Source organism: Anoplophora glabripennis, unplaced genomic scaffold (genome assembly GCF_000390285.2).
Source record: "Anoplophora glabripennis isolate ALB-LARVAE unplaced genomic scaffold, Agla_2.0 scaffold237, whole genome shotgun sequence".
NCBI lineage: Eukaryota > Metazoa > Arthropoda > Insecta > Coleoptera > Cerambycidae > Anoplophora > Anoplophora glabripennis.
Window position 1 is genome coordinate 112,315 of NW_019416676.1, and position 1,153 is coordinate 113,467.

Genomic DNA, 1,153 nt, shown 5'->3' on the forward strand with positions numbered 1-1,153 from the left:
AGTGAGGATTTTCATTTGCCCAGGTATGAGTATTTTTTCTATTATAAATGCCAGCTGTTGTAAAAGTCGCCTCATCAGTCCATAAAATCTTTTCAAAATAGTTTAGGTCGCCATTTTTCAAGCGCAGCATTTCTCTGCAGTACTCTGATCGATAATTTTTTTGATTTTGGGTGAGTTTCTGGACCGGCATAGTTTTATAGGGGCGGTATTTATATTTATGTAACGTTCTAATAATTTTACTTTGGCTTATTTCTGTCTTGAAGCATTTACTGTGGACTCTTGTGGCCTTTCTACAATAATTAATATTTGAATTTACCATGGTAAACCTCGAATGAATATTTGCTTACTTTGAAAATAGAGTAATATAGTTAGTTCGAATTCTTCATTTGGAATAATTCTTCGTTTCTGTCTTCCAATAGATTTTGTTTCTCTAAAGCGTCGCTCAATGTCGCAAAATGCAGCTCGAGATGGAATTGAAAACCAGGGATGCAAACGCGCATACTCGGCGCGCGCTGCATTCACATTATTATCATTCTTGTAAAATAAACGGATAACCTGAAATTTTTCGTTCTCACTAAATATTATTTCTTTGTTAAAATAGTTTGTTACAGGAAATAAATTAATGATGATGTTTGTTTCGCGTGCCTCATTCATAGCCACTGCTATCCGTCAGACATAAATTTCCCTCCTGTTTTTTCAAAAATATTTTTAAACTGAAATATGTCGAAAAGTCCTGATTCAAATAGTAACGTATTATACAGGGTGTCTCATAATTAGCTGCCAACCCTGAACAGGCCGATTCTATGATCAAAACTAAGTAAAAAAGTTCATATGAACATGGGTCCGGAAATGCTTCCTAAGGGCACAGGGACCCATTGAAGAGGGAGGAATGGAAATCATTTTTTTGCAATATCTCTCAATCGCGTTGTGATAAATGAATGAAATTTGGTATACACAGCTAAATTTTATTCATTTATCACAACGCGATTGAGAGATATTGCAAAAAAATGATTTCCATTCCTCCCTCTTCAATGGGTCCCTGTGCCCTTAGGAAGCATTTCCGGACCCATGTTCATATGAACTTTTTTACTTAGTTTTGATCATAGAATCGGCCTGTTCAGGGTTGGCAGCTAATTATGAGACACCCTGTATA

The 1,153-nt window shown here is 35.8% G+C and overlaps 1 protein-coding gene across 1 annotated transcript in view; it reads right to left on the bottom strand.

Annotated features, from left to right (window-relative positions):
• The window catches only part of LOC108903994, a 6,267-nt gene that overhangs the window by 1,853 nt on the left and 3,261 nt on the right, over positions 1-1,153 (bottom strand). The window lies entirely within an intron of this gene.